Source organism: Podarcis erhardii (assembly GCF_964252035.2).
Source record: "Podarcis erhardii genome assembly, chromosome: 11".
Taxonomy (NCBI): domain Eukaryota; kingdom Metazoa; phylum Chordata; class Lepidosauria; order Squamata; family Lacertidae; genus Podarcis; species Podarcis erhardii.
Window position 1 is genome coordinate 31,197,101 of NC_138501.1, and position 17,661 is coordinate 31,214,761.

A 17,661-nucleotide genomic window follows, 5' to 3' on the forward strand; every position below is an offset into this window, starting at 1 on the left:
GTTTTACCCACAGCGCCACCCGCGTCCCTTCTGTCCTTTTCCTTAAGACGTCTCTATTTTCATTGGAGAAATGTTGGAGTGTATGAAGTACCACAAGATGCTTTTTTTATATTACTTCCAGGTTTTCGGCATTCGGGAACCAAAACGTACGAGTTCCAAGGCGTTCGAGAACCAAGGTACAACTGTAAATCCTGAGTGTGAGGAATGAGATGCGTCAGAACATACCGAGCTGAAATGAATTCAGGTGGCTTTCTTTATTTAACGAATTGTTTGTTCCCCTACTTCATTTTTCAACCCTCAAGGGGTCCCCAAGGCAGTCTGCAATACAGTCATACCTCATGTTACATTTGCTTCATGTTACGTTCTTTCAGGTTACGTCCCACGGTGACCCGGAAGTACCGGAAAGGGTTACTTCCGGGTTTCACCGCTCGCGCATGCGCAGAACCGCTAAATAGCGCTTCGCACCTGTGCACAAGCGCCAAATAACGCCGCGCACCTGCGCAGATACAGTGCTTCTGGTTGCACTCTTTTCATGTTGCGAACGGGCCTCCGGAACAGATCCCATTCACAACCAAAGATACCACTGTATGCATTAACACATAACAATTGACCTGTATACACACCATACATTTAAAGCATGTAGGAAATATAGTGTACCCCTCACAGAGCTACTGCTCCCGGACCCTTTAAAAGCTTCAGTTCCCAGGATTCTTTGGGGGAATGTTATGTGCATGGTGCATGGTATGTACGCAAAGTACCCAATAACTGATATATAGAAACAGAGAGCTAAAACTAAATCCAACTCTATGAGGGAATTAGGAGTTATCTGCAGGTTTGGAGTACATTGTCCTTTACATCTGCAGGTGTGTCAGGGGATGTGCTGAACCATTGTCTTGCCTCACTAATGGACTGGATGAGAGCCAATAACCGCCTCTCCCCATATGAACCAACCCAGACCCTGTGATCATCATCTGAGGCCCTGCTTCACGTGCCTCCTCTGTGAGAGGTCTGGAGGGTGGCAACCTGAGAACAGGTCTTTTCTGTGTTGGCTCCTGGTGCCTTCATTACATATCTTTAGGTCCCAGGGAAAAAAACATTCCTCTTCATCTAGGCCTTTCACTAATTAAACTATCATGGAAGACTTTGGGTTGTGCCCAACGAAACGCACTCACATCTTTGCCCGCTTGCTTTGCCACAAGACCACAGAAATATCAGCTCCCAACTGCAAATGGTATGGCAATTGACCCTGCCAAGGACACCCGTCCCCAAGTTTAGCAATTAGCCAAAGCTGCAAACATTATCCAAACATTCTAAAGAGGAATTTTAAACATTCCTTTGCCCTTTGAAGTTTGGGTGCCCCCTCCAAATGCTTCCCCACCCACCTACATTTCTTGCTGAATGACAATGCTTGTGGAAGATGAATATAGAGAGGGACTGTGTTGTGGATACAGGAGGCTGCATTCGTTTCCCCCTTTGATCACTCTCTGGATGGAAAAATTCAGATTCCCAGGCTTGAACAAATCGCACAGGCTAGCCAAAGCGTGGCTTTTCTGACAGCTAAACAAGCAACTTCTTGTCTGTCTTCCTGGCTACAGGGCTAAGGGCTAAGAAAAAGCCAACTCTGTGTTAATGAGAAGGAAAATAGAGGGTTATTAAACGAGTGTTTCATTTTTCAAAGGTTTAAACTGAATTGCTTGGATTTAATCAAACTGTAGAAACTCCTAAATATAAGAGCTGTAGTGTGCCCTTTCCTGAAATGCCCCCACCCCCCAATTTCCCAGGCTAAATAAGTTAAGAACCTATTTGCAAACCATTTTGCAAATTTGAACTTCATTGACAGATGTCTGATTTGTGAAAATGGAAGCTAATGCTTAAAAAAAATCCTTAGTAAACCATTCTTTGTTTTTGTGTTCTGAAACCCCTGCAGCACTTCCAAGAGTTGGGCCAAACAACAGGTTACATTATTAATGCTTTATTTTTTTATTTTTTTAAAAAAGCATGTAGAGTTGGAAGGGACCCTGAGGATCATGTAGTCCAACCTGCTGCAATGTAGGAATATGCAGCTGGATCGAACCTGCAACCTTGGTATTGTCAGCATCATGCTCTGAGCTATCCAGATGTCCAGCTGACTGCTTTGAAGAAAAAGCTGCCATGAGGCCCCTATCCAGAAAGTGATTTTGCTCCAAATCAGGCCCAGCATTGGCTTCCTGCTGGGGTTTCTCTGTACATGACTATTTGCCCTTGAATATGCTGCCAGCCACAGGACAATTTCCTGCAGTAAACAGGCACGGACCCCCAACTTGGATCAATGACACATTATGGATCAGGACCCCATGCCTGCTTTTTATTCAAAATGCAAGTGACCAGTTTAGGCACACTTTTTTAAAAAAGAAAACGAAACCATGGATGATGTCAGTATGTAATTTCGCCCTAAGGTATTGCTGTAAGAAGAAAATGCCCTGTTTGCTTACCTTACCAGGCAGCATATAACCACAGCATATAACTATAATGCGCAAGTCAGAGAATTCAGAATTAATCCCAACCCCACCCATCTACCTCTGCCTTTATCCTTATATACCACAGCCTTTTCTTTGTCAGCTTTGCTGTGCAGTTCAAGGAGTGCCGCCACCTTTTGGCAGGTATAACTTGCCTGCATGCTCCAGCAAGGTGTGATCTGGGCACAGAAGCATCCTTCTGCATAAAGAGCCAGGGCTAGGTGTGTCTTTGGATGGACTTGGACATGCATGTGAGATTCGAGGGCCACCAACTGTTAACTGCAACCAGAGCAGAAGCAGGATTCTGTGGCTTTAACAGGCCCATATGGCAAGCAGAAGCCTCACACCTGCTAGAGATGCAATACTAAGAAAAGTCTGATCTGTCAACTTGATTCGCCATTCTTAAAACCACTGGAGCCCTATTAATGGTGGGTAGGTGTGAGATGAATGATCTATCGTTTAATTCCCTGCTCCTGCCAACCTAGCAGTTGGAAAGCACGTCAAGGTGCAAGTAGATAAATAGGTACCACTCCGGCAGGAAGGTAAACGGTGTTTCCGTGCGCTGCTCTGGTTCGCCAGAAGTGGCTTAGTCATGCTGGCCACATGACCCGGAAGCTGTACGCCGGCTCCCTCGGCCAATAAAGCGAGATGAGCGCCGCAACCCCAGAGTCATCCGTGACTGGACCTAATGGTCAGGGGTCCCTTTACCTTTACCTTTTACCCCTCAACTGCCCAACTAAATCGGGAAATCTTGTTTTGGCGCACTGTGGTCTCGTGTGGGAGCACGGCCAGGAAGATGCACGTCCCGGTTTTCGGTCTCAACAGGTTGGAGGACATGGCATCTAACACAAGAGTGTTCCCAGATATTTTTGTCTTCAAAAGAAGTCGGGGTGCAGGAAGGTGGTAACAAGGGCCACCCACTTGGTCATGCACTGTCCAGTTTCCAGTGGAGAGGTTTAATATCAAACGGATGCATGAGGGGTGGGGGTAAGCAGGTGCAAAAAAAGCTATTTCATGTGATAATATTGTGTGAAGCGTGTGCAAGGCCCGTAATGTGGAAGCACCAAAAAAGTGCAGGCTTATGCACACCAGCTTGGGGCTTTCAGTCCCTTTAAATGCAGTGGGGATTGTTTCATGCTTAGGATCATGCTGCAAGCAGAGGTGCAAAAGCTCCAGATTTTGCTGCTCTACAATGCCCATCATCCCTAATGCTGCTGCCTGGGACTGATAGGAGTTGGGGGTTTGGCAATATGGGGAAGCACAGATTGCCCACCCCTCCGTAAGGTATGTTACCCATAATCTGCATACTATGATACATTTGAGGAGGATCCAGCAATTGCAGCAATTGTTTCATTTATTGTTTTAGAGGTACACAAGCAGCTGCTAGGAGCACATTCCCCGGCAGTATGTGGAGTGAACATTTCAACAAAAGACAAAGACAAACGACAGATAAAGTGGGCCAGTTCAGTGGCTGTCCTTCCAAAGAATCTAAAGTATGTAACTGCTTTGAATGTGCTGCCTAGACCAGTGGAATTGGCAGGAACTCATCAATGCTTCTGGCATCAACTGCAGAGTTTGCTTGGTCCACTTAGCGAAAGCTGCTGCCCTTTTTCCCACTCCGTGTTGGCAAAGGGCAGGTGAGTATAGCATTAGCTTTTGACATTAACTTCTTCCTACCTGTACTTCAGGTTCTGTGTAGTCAGAAGAGTCAGATGTTGGTGGGAGACCAGCATTTAGCAAAATTTTCAGCTGCCACCTCTTTCATCTCTCATTTGTCACCAGGTCTACTGGGTTCTTGAAGTACAAACTACTGTGAACTCCTTTCTCCTAATATAGGGAAGTGATGGGTTCCCCCTCTATATAACCAGTCAATTCACAGCAGAGTACCTGCATGAACCAGGCCCACCGACAAAAGACTGAGCAAAAAGCCAGCAAGAGGAGAAGGGCATTTGGAGGTTTCTGCTTCTGGGTAACACACTTCGATACACAAAGGGAATGACATGAACACACATTCAAGTACACAGGCAGCTGGAGAATGTGATTCTCCTCCATCACCCCTCCGCCTCCCTAGCCCTTAAAAATATTAACTCTGTCTGGTTTAACTGACAGATGTTATAAATGTAGCCAATTTCTGTCACACACCCATCTTTCATTATTTCATCTGATCCATTTTTAAAGACAGCTAAGCCTAAAAGCCATCACCATATCTTGTGTCAGTGCCAATGAATTCCATAAATTAATCCATGGATTGTGTGAAGAAGTTCTATCTTTTGTCTCTTCTGCAGGGATGTTGCTAGATGTTTAAAAGACATGAGGCACCGTCCCAGATGACATACATTTACAGGTATATGTACAGATGTCAATTTAAGTTGAATTAAGTTGACAAACTCTAGCCCTTGTTGCCAAGGTTTACTCTGAGCTATGGGATGCCAGCAGGATTTTCTAGGTGCACTGCCCAAAAACTGTTGTTTATATATATATTAAAACTAAAAATAAGTCTTTTTCAACATAAAACATTATCTTTCTGTCTATCACATTTATATCCCACCTTTCCTCCAAGTTCAAGATGGCATACATGTTTCTCTTCCTCCCCATTAACAACCCTGTGAGGTAGGTTAGACTGAGAAACCTGTCCAAGCTCACCCAGTGATCTTCATGCCCGAACAGGGGTTTGAACCCTGATCTCCCAGGTCCCATTCCAAGACTCCAACCACTACACCACACTTACCTTTCATAACCACACTATCCTGCAATTGCAGGTCCATGGTAGGCCTGGGTAATGTATTGATACATCCACCCAGGACTGATTTGAGCGCGAGAGCACGGTGGCACCTTCACCCGGCGGTATATCGGGGATGAAACCGCTGCCATTCCTGAGAAGTGGCTTCAGTTTCACCCGCAATATATCACCAGGTGAAGGCACCATTGCGCTCTGGTCCTCAAACCAGGGGAGCAACAAGCTGCGAAGCACCGTGGCCCATGGAGCTCGTTTGTCCCTTGTAGTGCCAGGCCTCCATCAGCTGCCAGCACCCAGCGTGCCAAGGAACAAACTAGCTCCATCAGGCCCAGCCCCAGCCCCATGAGGCACCGGGGTGAAACCACCACCATTCCTGCCAAGGGAGTGTTGTTTGGCTAGTGATACATCATGATGTTGAATAGCGGATATTGCCCAGCCCTAGTCAGTACCATCCAGGGGACGAGGGTGGCACTGTGGTCTAAACCACTGAGCCTCTTGGACTTGCCATTCAGAAGGTTGGCGGTTGAAATCTGAGTGACAGGGTGAGCTCCCATTGCTCTGTCCCAGTTTCTGCCAACCTAGCAGTTCAAAAGCACATCAGTGCAAGTAGATAAATAGGTACCACTGCAGCGGGAAGGTAAACGGCGTTTCCGTGCACTCTGGTTTCCATCACAGTGTTCCGTTGCACCAGAAGCGGTTTAGTCATGCTGGCCACATGACCCGGAAAGCTGTCTGTGGACAAACACCGGCTCCTTCGACCTGAAAAGCAAGATGAGCACCACAACCCATAGTAGCTTTTGACTGGACTTAACTGTCCAGGGGTGCTTTACCTACCATCCACACAAGATCTGTAGCAACTACAGACCAACACAATCTGTGCTACATCTAGAACACAATTTAAGGCGGTGAGCATGTCATACTGAAAAAAGAACAGATGTTGCAGTGCCTCTCTGACATGGAAAAGACCTTCTGTGTATTCCCAGAAACACACACACACACACGCTGTGGTTGCTGCTTCATGCATTCCAGAGCAATTGGGACTGAGTGGTGTAGCAGTTAGAACAAGCATTGAGGAGTCCTTGGTTTCATCCACCTCCAGCCATTAAGCTCTTGAGTGACCTTGGGCCTGCGCAATCCATCTCATGTATTGGGGAAATAAAATGGAGGGGGGGAGAGAGAGTTAAGGTCCTTGGAGGAAGGTTGGGATAAAAATGTAATAAACAAGACAGCTGAAATTAAGCCCCAAGCGCAGATGATTCCATGAATTTTGGTACTGGGAGATGAGGATTGCAAGACGATCAGGCCTCGTTTTATCTCTCTCGCTGCTGCTATGTAATCGTCTAGTGCGGTCCCTCTGGGCCGTACCTGATGCCACAGGAAGCCGCTTAGTTAGCTACACTCTTAGCCTGACAAAGAGAAGAAACCTCAGAACAAATCTGTTTTGTCTAACCCTATTCCCTTGAGTGCCGCCACTCTCCACACGCTCGCCTCCCAGACATGCCGTTTCCAATTAGGTTTAATTCTACATGAAATAAAATGCATTACATGTCGCAAGCTATTGCCAGTGTGGAGCTAAGGTTTCTTTCTGTCTCCCCGCCTCTCAAGGGTATGTGAACCAAAGCACATGATCTAGTAGCAGCTCCAGGGGTCTCCTGACTGGCTTTAAGATGTCATGGAGTCCAGGATCTTAGCAAGGTTTTTAAAAAGAAAGAAAAAGAAAGATAGGTGGTGTGGACTGGATACTGAACACACCCAGCATTTGATAGAAGGATTACTATTGAAGTTTGCAGCTGATCTCATATATTCTTTGTCAGTTTGGGCCATATCCACACCATACGTTTAAAACACTTTGATACCAGTTTAAACAGTCATGGCTTCCCTCAAAGAACCCCGGGAGCTGTAGTTTGTTAAAGGTGCTGAGAGTTATTAGGAGACCCCTGTTCCCCTCACTGAGCTCCCACGCCCAGAGTTCCCTGTGAAGAGGGATTGATTTTTAAACCACTCTGGGAATTGTCGCTCTGGGGGGATATAGGGGGCACATAACAACTCTTAGCACCCTTAACAAACTACAGCTCCCAGGATTCTTTTGGAAAATCCATGGCTGCTTAAAGTGGCATCATAGGGCTTTAAACATATGGTGTGAATCTGGCCTCAGATCCCTTAGCTGTATTGAAACTGAGCAAGCCAGGAATACGCCACGGATGCCTAGTTTCATTTTCTACAATAAGCTTCTGAAACATTTGATGTTCTCCCAGTCAAATGGAGAAAGGAGACTGCTAATGTGCTATTTATTCTCTCAATTGGAATGGAAAGCACATACTACTCATCTCTGGAAATGTGTCACGGCAGAGTATGGAAAATAACAGGGTATCTTCAGCAGCAGGCTAGCTTATGGGCTCAGGTTGGGGGACTGTTGCTCGTTCCTGTCATGCCTCAGCCTGGGGACTCCTCATTAGTGGAGAAGTAGGAGGTTAAGTCCTGGGTCAGGCTCCATTTGGGGGTGAAGCGTCAGGATCCCAGGAGGAGGCTGAGAAGAGGCTGATTGGAACAGTCTGTGTGAACTATCTCTGTCCAAGTGGATTGGCTGACTCTGACTCTCATTTGGCCCTTTGTGGTACACCTTGCTAGCTTGGATTGGATAGTGCTCTGGTTACTGTCCCATGGGTGTGGCTGCTGGCAAGTCCCTGGCTTACTCCAGTGCCCAATGAGGACAGGACAGTTCCAAAACATCCACCTCCAGGGGCTAAGTGTCTCACTCCTGTTCTGTTGTTGGAGGACATAAGTCTCTGAATATCATTTGTGAGAACTGCAGGTATGGAGAGCACTGCTGTGCTCAGGTCCTGCTTGTGGGCTTCCATAGATAGGCATGTGTTTGGCCACTGCGTGAACAGAGTGCTGAACTTGGTGGCCCCCAATGGCCATCGAGCAGGGCTTTTAATAGCAGAGTTGGCCATTGCTGCAAAATAGCACAAGTCCTTGCACTGGCTCTCTTAAATTATATATTTTTAATCACACTGGTAGTCCTCTCATGGCATGAGAACTGTGGTGTCTCCTTCTCTGCTACAGCAGAATGGAAGAGAGTGACAATGGGGTGTTAAATAAGTTTTGGTGGACAAACAGATCCGACTCATGTAATGCTGTCTCTTCTGTCTGGAGAGGGATGAAGGCTGTTTCCTTGCCCTCCTTTATTTCCTCCTGATATCAAACCAATTCCTCAGTTGTCCTCAGATTAGTACAGTACTTAAATCCATTTAATTACCATGATGAATTACACAGCTGCCATTGATCTCCTTGTTCTTACTCGCCCTGAGTACTAATGGGATGTTAATTTTGCCTTTTAAAAGTACAAAGTCTGATGTGGATTTTCTATTTACGCATGTTAATAGCTCTGTCAAAAGGAATCCAGGACTGGCAGTACATGACTAATTGGCCAGTTTGTTTTACTGTCCTCCTTGGTGAGGCTGATAGCATTTCCCCACCCTCTGGCAGAATGCAAATCAAATCTGCTATCAGCAGAAAAGGAAGGTCTGAATGCTATTTAGCAGGGGCAAGGGTGGGGGAGAGAAGAGGAAGAAGATATAAGGGTTCGAACAGGAGCAGGAAAGCTGCTCCTATTATTGTCTGCAAGCAGTTCAGTCATTTGGGGAGGGGGGAGAGCTTAACAGGGGAAGGGCAGAGAAGGGATTTAATGAGCTGTGTTGAGCAGCGAAAGAATTACTGTGTAATTAACTCCCAGAAGATCTTATTGATGCTTCAGCAGTGAACCTGCAAGGGGGAGATGCTTCCATCTCCATCTGAATTAAACTTTAATTTGGTGTCAAAGGGCAATGGAAAGCCCTGAATTATAAAGCAAAGAAATCAATGAACTGTGTGAGGGAAAGGGTCACACAGCTCCCCACCTCAGCCCCCTTCCTGGCTCCTTTCCGCAGAGGTTGCCAATGGCCAATTTGGAGATAGAGCTATGCTTTTATGTTCATACTCAGAGGCCCTTTGCCAGAAGTATTGACTTCTGCAGAAGTTCAGCTTTGAAGCGCCTAATTTACCATATGCTTCTTCTCTCCTGCATTCCTCATCCATGTTGCCTCCCCCTTCAGACTCCTGATAGCTCCAGCCAAGTCCTCTCCTGCCATCCTAGGTAAGAATGCATGTTTGTCCTTTATCCTAATGAGCATCCTTCAATCCTGAAATGTGAATCTAAACTGACTGGGCCAAGGGGGCCTGAAGGATTGCCATCTACCTCATGTAGCTAGAGTGGCATTGTGCCCAGCTTCATAGGGGAACAGTCCAACTGGTTCAAGTGCATTTGAAAAATAAAGCACCCTAAGGGGGGAGAGCAGAAGGGACCTTGCCCATCAACAGTTAGCACCGGGCAGCCAACACAGGGTCTTTACCCATTTAGGTGAAAAGTATTATATTTCTATTTAAATTATGGAAATTATTTTGAAATCTGAAACTATCCACATTAATTAACTTGTGCCCATTGTATACAAATATACAATGACCTTTTGACCTGCATAAATGGCAATCATAGCCTGATTTGGAGTTCTCACTACTTGGGATCCCTTGTTGAAAACATGCTGGAGGCAACTAGGGGGGATATGTGTCAGCAGTGGATGTCAGGAATAAATCACATGGAGTAAGTGAAATTAACTCTTTATTGGAAGGAAACAAGGTCAGCTCAAGAGTGCCAGGCCTAATGGGCATAGCAACTCTTCACAGTAGGTTTTGCCCTTATTGTTGTGGAGGCTGAAGGTCCCCACCTTCCCACAGCGGCCTTAATCTTTTTCTCCTCCCCCGGGTGCAGTCGTACCGCTACTTACGTATCCCTCCAGATATGTAAACCTCGGGTTGCGAACATGGCAAACCCAGAAGTGTATACTTCCTGGTTTCACCACATGCGCAGAAGCGCTCTATTGCGCCACACATGTGCGCAGAAGTGGCGTCTCCGGATACAGACTTTTCAGGTTGTGGGCGGACCCCCGAAACGAATTAAGTTCATATCCAGAGGGTCTACTGTACTTCCCAAGCAATCTGAGACTTCACCAGTGCAACTACCTGTGCTTCTTCCTCTTCACACTTCTTCGGGGGGGGGGGACTAGAGGGGAGGGGAGCTTGTCACAGCAGCAGCAGGAGTCACTCTGGCTTCTTCACCAGCCTGACTCATCTCTGCCTCTTGGCCTCCCTCCTCTTCTGCTTCAGCTTCTAATTCTAGACTTCTCTCTGCCACAAACTCTCCCCACTCGCTAAAATCTGTTACCTCTTCAGCTTCCCATACACCCTCCTCCCAGGCTTCTCCCTCTGACCACCAATCCCTGGGCTCTGAGCCTTCTTCCCTTGAGGATTCCCCAGCTGGTACCTCCCACCATTCTTCTGTGTCCAGCCAGTCCATGACAACGAGATGCTATTGGCAAGTGACAGTATAAGAGATGTTATGGTCCAAAACATCTGGAGGACACCATTCTCCCCTTCTCTGCGTTCTAGAATTCATTCTTGTAAATTGGGTTCTTCCAGCTAATAAGAGAATAATTTGTGGCCTTGGAGTGTGAACGCGTTTGAGAATGGGAGGCGACTGAAAGGGAGCCATTTTCCATTTCAGAAACCATTTCAGACAGTGCTAGTGAGCATAAATTAGAGTCCTCTTCAATGAACATCTATTAGAGAAACGTTGAGTTTCCAGCTCAGCTAGCGAGAAGTGCCAATGGGTTTGGTATTAAGATCGGGAAGGAAATTAATGTGAATGCACACAGAATTCAGCCAGCAGCAAGAAGATACATAACTGTATTTCCAAAGCATTTACTTTACGCAATCAAGCAAATTTGAAGATGTTTCCATTTGACAGGTCTTTTTAATTGCTCTTTTACTGAATGTGTCCGCGTAGGGTGAAGGAAGGTTACAAAGCATTGTTCTCAACAAACATTTCCCCACAGTTTACAGTCATCACTGGTTATCTACGGAGGTCGACACAACCTTACTGGGGGGTTTTTGTATCCATTTACAAACACAAATCTTATGGTAATGAAACCAGCACGGAAGCCCAAATATTATGCCCCCACATATTTGTTTCAGGGATGGTTTCAGCTGCTTTGGAAAGTTTGGATTTGAAAGTTATCTAGTGAGAGACACATCACAAATTCACGTCTGCACATTGCTGCTAGTAATACCTAACAAGATGGGTCATTGTGAGTGCATGGAAGTAATTGTGTGCAGCTGGGGTGGGGTGGGGGAGCAAAGAATCACACTAAAAAGCAAATTAGTGTAGCATGTTCACCATTTCTGTGTGGCCAATTGTAAACTTCCAGAAAACCACATGCAGCTTTTCCCAGATGCCAAATGAAGAGGAACGAGAAGTGGGCATTATAATACAACTCAATTCCTGTTGTTACTTAGTGCTCTGCTGAATGGCCAGCAAAGAATTGCAACCTGATCCTAACCATATATATTCAGTGGCAAGTTGCATTGGTTTCAGTGAGTTTAATCTCTCAAGTTAATATACTGCATTGAGAATCTCAACCTTGCCAACCAATGCCACCTCTGTAGGGTTTTGCTCAGCTTCACATATTGCTTCCAATAACTTGGGGAGGGTCGATAATAACCAAGTCTGAATCCCTTGTAGGCTTCCTTTTCTTTACAAACTAATATACAGGGACATCAAAAAATTTCCAGACAGTATTGTGACAACCTTATTCAGGATATTCCCACGGCGATATACACCAGCTGGAATGTAATGGGGCACTGACAGCAATTTGAAGCTGCCCTATGGCAAGCCTCCTATAGATAATTGTTGTGCAAATGTCGTTTGGCTTCCCTGAAGGCATGAGTTGCCATTGAATGCTGTTCTCTCCACTGGCATGGAGGGGTGCAGTTTGCACTGCAGCTGCCCCACTCCAAGCAAATTAATTCTATTATTTCCTTTACAGGCATGGCAAACTCAGCGAGGTTTAGAATTAAAATGGGTTTCATGCGAGGCACCGTTAATGCTTTAGTTTGTTTCTAGAACAGCAGAAAAGAGCACACACAAAACTCTGCAAGGGGCTTACGGCGATAGCCAGTGTTGCATGAGATGACTTACCCTTCCGCCCCTCCACCCACCTGCAGCAGTAGAACCACTGGGACTGGAAAACAGGACACAGGTCCTGGTCCCCACCACCCTTTGGTCACCTCCAAATGCCAGTGCACCAACTGCAACCATCTGCAACTCTTTCAAAAAACAAGACCAGAACTTGCCTGTCTGTCAACTGTGAGGTGGAGACTTAGGGGGCCTGGTCTGCCTCCCAGCTCTCCAAAAGTGTTGTGTCTCCCACTCTGGGCTCTCCCAAGTGGCAGTGACCAGGTCACACTGAAGGACAGCCTGTACCTGCATCCATTTCATTCCCTCCCTGCCTCCTCCGTGTGTGTGTGTGAGAGAGAGAGAGAGAGAGAGAGCGTGCGCAGGAGTAGAGAGAGGGTATTGATCAGGCATAGGCAAACTCCGGCCCTCCAGATGTTTGGGACTACAATTCCCATCCTCCCTGACCACTGGCCCTGTTAGCTAGGGATGATGGGAATTGTAGTCCCAAACACATGGAGGGCTGGAGTTTGCCTATGCCTGGTATTGATGAAGACATGAAGAACTTTGATGATGATGATGATGATGATGATGATGATGATGATGCAGTGCCTCTCCGTCCTCCCAAGGTCTGAAGATGTGGTGGGTGGAGTGGACAACAGGAAGAAAGCCAGAGAGCAAGGAGAGAGAATGTGGCAGGATCTGCTGCAAAGAAACCAGGCAAGAGTAGAAGAAAGGAGCTGATCTTAGTGGGTGGTACAGGAGACAGAAGCATGCATAAGAGTGCACTGCAAAAACTGTTATTTGTTTATTTGTTACATTTATACAATGCCCTGCTTCTCTTTCAATGAGCCAAGAACAGTGTACCAGGTCCTTCCCCCACCTGGTGCCTGCCTACTTTATATCTTCACAAGAGCCCTGTAAGGTAGGTTGGGAGAAACATAGCGAGTGAACAAAAGGAGTGAGTATTTGAACCCCGATCTTCCAATCCTAGACCAACACTCTAGCCATTATGCCACACTGGTTCCTGTAAATCCCTCTCTCTCTGTGTGAGTTTCAGTTCTGGGCCCTCCTCCTTCATGGGCAGAGGATTCTGTAAGTTTTTAAGAGGACACAAAATGCTTAGGAATTTGTGGCTGGAGTGCAGGAGGGCATATCACCAGCAGTGCCATTGAAAAAACTTTCAGTGCAGCACATCAGGAATTAAGTTCAAGCAAGGAATCATAAAACCCACTGACAAATACCCCTTCCTCTTGGTTCATGTGGGAACCAATGACACTGCAAGCAATAGCCTCCAGAAGATCAAAAGAGACTATGAGGCTCTGGGCAGGAAATTGAAGCAATTAAATGCACAAATTGTCATCTCATCTGTCCTCCCAGTTGAACGACGTGGCCCAGGGAGAGAGAGAAAAATAGTGGAAGTGAACAGCTGGCTTCGCAAATGGTGTAAACAGGAACGGTTTGGATTCTTAGATCACGGACAGCAGTTTCTTGAAGATGGACTTCTGGCAAGCGATGGGCTGCACCTCACAACGGTTGGGCGGAATGTTTTTGCCAAAAATCTCAGAAACCTCATCAGGAGGGCTTTAAACTGACTAATGTGGGGGAGGGAGACAGTGCTCCTGAAGGTAGGAGTCTATCAATTGATGATCATCCAAATGTCATAGACCGAATGGAGCAAACAGCACGCAGACCTAGTGGTGGGAGGAAAAAATCCTTAAATAAGAGACACGGGGGAATGATTAATGGACTTCAATGTCTGTACACTAATGCGCAAAGCATGGGTAATAAACAAGATGAGCTTGAGCTCTTGGTACAGCAAACTAAATATGACATAATAGGCATCACTGAAACCTGGTGGGATAAGTCCCACGACTGGAATGTAATAATGGAGGGATACAATCTATTTCAGAGAAACAGACCAGACAAGAAAGGAGGAGGAGTGGCGTTATATGTCAGGGATGTGTATACCTGTGAAGAGATCCAAAGCCTCAAAGCCAAAGTGAGAGCATTTGGGTCAAAATTAAGGGAGAGAAGAATAACAGGGACCTCATTGTGGGAGTTTACTATAGATCCCCAAGCCAAACGGAGGACATAGATGATGCCTTCCTGGAACAGATGGCCAAGCATGCAAAAGGAAGGGAGATAGTAGTAATGGGGGACTTCAATTACCCGGATATTTGCTGGATGTCAAACTCAGCCAAGAGCATAAGGTCAAAGAGATTCCTCACTGGCCTTGCAGACAACTTCATTGTCCAGAAAGTGGGAGAAGCAACAAGAGGAACAGCCATTTTAGATCTGGTCCTAACCAATGTTGATGACCTGGTTAGTGGGGTAGCAGTGGAAGGATCATTAGGCATGAGTGATCATGCTCTTCTGAAGTTTACTATACAGTGGAAAGGAGCAGCCAAGCATACTAGGACTCAATTTCTTGACTTTAAGAAAGCCGACTTCATAAAACTTAGGGAAGTGCTGGGTGAGATCCCATGGACAGTAATACTAAAAGGAAAGGGAGTTCATGATGGCTGGGAGTTTGTTAAGAGGGAGATAGTAAAAGCACAACTTCAGGCAATACCAATGAGACGGAAACATGGAAGGTGCCTAAAGAAGCCAGGGTGGCTATCTAAAGAACTTTTAACTGAGTTAAGATTTAAAAAGGATGTGTACAAAAAATGGAAAAGGGGGGAAACCACCAAAGAGGAATTCAAACAAATAGCCAGCACGTGTAGACACAAAGTCAGAAAAGCTAAAGCACAGAATGAACTCAGGCTTGCTAGAGAGGTTAAAAGCAACAAAAAAGGCTTTTATGGGTATGTTCGTAGCAAAAGGAAGAACAAAGAAACAGTGGGGTCGCTCAGAGGAGAAGATGGTGAAATGCAAACAGGGGATACAGAAAGGGCTGAACTCCTCAATGCCTTCTTTGCCTCAGTCTTCTCCGATAAAGAAAACAATGCCCGACCTGAAGAATTTGGAGCAAATGATTCAGCAGAGGAAACACAGCCCAGAATAACTAAGGAGATAGTACAAGAATACTTGGCTAGTTTAGATGTATTCAAGTCTCCAGGGCCAGATGAACTGCATCCAAGAGTATTAAAAGAACTGGCAGATGTGATCTCAGAACCACTGGCACTCATCTTTGAGAATTCCTGGAGAACAGGCGAAGTCCCGGCAGACCGGAGGAGGGCAAATGTTGTCCCTATTTTCAAAAAGGGGGAAAGAGAGGACCCAAATAATTACCGCCCAGTCAGTCTGACATCAATACCAGGGAAGATTCTGGAGCAGATCATTAAGCAAACAGTCTGTGAGCACCTAGAAAGGAATGCTGTGATCACCAATAGTCAGCATGGATTTCTGAAAAATAAGTCATGTCAGACTAACCTGATCTCGTTTTTTGACAGAATTACAAGCCTGGTAGATGAAGGGAACGCAGTGGATGTAGTCTACCTTGATTTCAGCAAGGCATTTGACAAGGTGCCCCATGATATTCTTGTAAAGAAGCTGGTAAAATGCGGACTTGACTATGCTATCACTCAGTGGATTTGTAACTGGCTGACTGACCGAACCCAAAGGGTGCTCATCAATGGTTCCTCTTCATCCTGGAGAAGAGTGACTAGTGGGGTGCCACAGGGTTCTGTCTTGGGCCCGGTCTTATTCAACATCTTTATCAACAACTTGGATGATGGACTCAAGGGCATCCTGATCAAATTTGCAGATGACACCAAACTGGGAGGGGTGGCTAACACCCCAGAGGACAGGATCACACTTCAAAACGACCTTGACAGATTAGAGAACTGGGCCAAAACAAACAAGATGAATTTTAACAGGGAGAAATGTAAAGTATTGCACTTGGGCAAAAAAAATGAGAGGCACAAATACAAGATGGGTGACAACTGGCTTGAGAGCAGTACATGTGAAAAGGATCTAGGAGTCTTGGTTGACCACAAACTTGACATGAGCCAACAGTGTGACGCGGCAGCTAAAAAAGCCAATGCAATTCTGGGCTGCATCAATAGGAGTATAGCATCTAGATCAAGGGAAGTAATAGTGCCACTGTATTCTGCTCTGGTCAGACCTCACCTGGAGTACTGTGTCCAGTTCTGGGCACCACAGTTCAAGAAGGACACTGACAAACTGGAACGTGTCCAGAGGAGGGCAACCAAAATGGTCAAAGGCCTGGAAACAATGCCTTATGAGGAACGGCTAAAGGAGCTGGGCATGTTTAGCCTGGAGAAGAGGAGGTTAAGGGGTGATATGATAGCCATGTTCAAATATATAAAAGGATGTCACATAGAGGAGGGAGAAAGGTTGTTTTCTGCTGCTCCAGAGAAGCGGACACGGAGCAATGGTTCCAAACTACAAGAAAAAAGATTCCACCTAAACATTAGGAGGAACTTCCTGACAGTGAGAGCTGTTCGACAGTGGAATTTGCTGCCAAGGAGTGTGGTGGAGTCTCCTTCTTTGGAGTTCTTTAAGCAGAGGCTTGACAACCATATGTCAGGAGTACTCCGATGGCGTTTCCTGCTTGGCAGGGGGTTGGACTCGATGGCCCTTGTGGTCTCTTCCAACTCTATGATTCTATGATTCTAAGGTTATTATGCATCAGATAAACAGTCTGAACAGATGTGCTGGTCTGACTTCATTCAAATTGCTCTTTAAAATGTTGTTGCTGCTGCTGCTGCTTTCCACCCCAACATGGTAGATATTGGTGCTTCGTGTGCATTCAATGAGAAGACACTCCTGCTGTTAGGACAGGAGTGAGTTCAAAAGGCTGGCACATTAAGCCATAGGTATCCTCAGAGCATGAATGTTCCGTGCCACCCTCAAAAAACCCTGGCATTTCTCCTTCTTCTCTTGTGTGGGCACATCCCCACCACGTGAAGAGTCTGTGCTGTAGGATCCTGCCTTCACCAAGCCTCATACCTTCTGCTTTCTAGACTCTGGCTGGTTCAGACGCCAGTCCTTTCAAAGGCTAGATCTCCCCGATAATCTTTGTTTTGGCTCCTCATCCTTTTGACATATCCTTTGGATTTGGCTTCAGGCACCTGACGCATGATCTCCTGCTTTCCTGCCTGGCATCATTGTTCCTGTTTTAGTGTTGGCTGCTCCAAGTGCCTCTGCCTTTCTCATTCTGGCATTGGGTCTGAAAGGTGTGTCAAACCCTGGTGCTCACCCTAATCCTCCCCCTCCATTTTGTTGTGACCTACTTTTTGCCTTGGCGGCTCAGGCAAGCCAATGAGGACTTGCATTTCTCTGTATGTTGTCTATACATGTGTTGGATCACCTCTTCCTCCTCAATAGCTTACTCTGTCTAGGCAGAACAGGTACTTTTGAAAAGCTGAGAAGGGAGAGGGAAGCTTCAATATTTCACCTCAGAGAAAACCACC

At 46.1% G+C, this 17,661-nt stretch overlaps 1 long non-coding RNA gene across 1 annotated transcript; it reads left to right on the top strand.

The window, feature by feature from the left end:
- The first annotated feature begins 4,012 nt into the window (after positions 1–4,012).
- On the top strand, positions 4,013–13,019 carry LOC309352662. Its single transcript, XR_014161403.1, has 4 exons — positions 4,013–4,132; positions 4,781–4,839; positions 9,327–9,367; positions 12,907–13,019. It is a non-coding gene; the product is annotated as an uncharacterized lncRNA (long non-coding RNA).
- The last annotated feature ends 4,642 nt before the right edge of the window (positions 13,020–17,661 follow it).